A 1,403-nucleotide genomic window follows, 5' to 3' on the forward strand; every position below is an offset into this window, starting at 1 on the left:
GTGTGTGCATGTGTGTGTGTTTCAGGGTGTGTGTGTAGATGACTTTGTACTAGAAAGTATCTGTCGGATGTCTGCCTGCTCACTAGTTTCTTTCTTGGGCCTCGAGCACACTTTCTTTTCATTTCCAGGAGAATCAGTGGAAATGTTTTACATCGTTTCAAGCTTAAAGGATTGTGATCTAACAAGCATCTGACTAACATACGTCCGCCACAAAATCCAACATCCTGCTGCTTTTATACATCAGTTTGAAGCCAGCCTCAACAACAGAGGAACTGTTCTAGTGGGCTGGAAAGAATTTAGCAAGGAGATTTACAAATGCTTCAAACCCGGTTTATTCTCCACCACAAGAAGTTTTCAGATGTTTGTTGGTGAAATACTCCACTAAATCCCATCTCTTATTGCGTAACGGCATTTTTCCTCACTATTGTAGAGAATCTTTTGGTAAAATGTATTTTACCTGCAAACTCAATTCAGTGTTATTTAAATAGAATCAGAATCAGAAAGGGTTTTATTGCCAAATGTTGAGCAGGTTTACAACATTAGGAAATTGCTGCGGTGCTTCAGTGCGAACATACTGTCATAAATTGCGCTTAAATAGACATGAAAAAATAAAAGTAAGAATAAGAATTAAAAGTGCTACGTAGAAAGATATATGCATGAGATATACATGAGATATATACATGAGAATAAGAATTAAAAGTACTAAGTAGATAGATATATACATGAGTGCAGGTGGTGATCAGTGCCAAACATGGAATGATGCAGTGAACACAGCGTAGGGTCATGTGTTAGTGGTGGGAACAGTCATACGGTTATTGTTCATGTGTCCGACCGCAGAGGGGAAGAAACTGTTCTTATGGCGAGAGGTTCTGGTGCGAATGGACCAGAGCCTCCTGCCTGAGGGGAGCAGGTCAAACAGACTGTGTCCAGGGTGAGAAGGGTCAGCTGAGATCCGAGCTGCACGCCGCAGTGTCCTGGAGGTGTATAGGTCCTGCAGAGATGGGAGTCTACAGCCAATCACCTTCTCAGCAGAGCGCACAACATGCTGCAGTCTCTGTTTGTCCCTGATAGTGGCTCCAGCGTACCACACGGTGATGGAGGAGGTGAGGATGGACTCGATGATTGCAGTGTAGAATTGCATCATCGTCCGTGTTGGCAGGTTGAATTTCTTCAGCTGCCTCAGGAAGTACATCCTCTGCTGGGCTTTCTTGATGACGGAGGTGATGGTGGGCTCCCACTTCAGGTCCTGAGTGATGGTGGTACCCAGGAAGCGGAATGAGTCCACAGAGGTGATGGGGGTGTCAGTCAGGATGATGGGGGGGAGTGGTGCTGTGTGCTTCCTGAAGTCCACAATAATCTCCACTGTCTTCTGGGCATTCAGCACCAGGTTGTTGTGGCTGCAC

The sequence above is a fragment of the Rhamphochromis sp. 'chilingali' genome (assembly GCF_963969265.1).
Source record: "Rhamphochromis sp. 'chilingali' genome assembly, chromosome: 13".
Taxonomy (NCBI): domain Eukaryota; kingdom Metazoa; phylum Chordata; class Actinopteri; order Cichliformes; family Cichlidae; genus Rhamphochromis; species Rhamphochromis sp. 'chilingali'.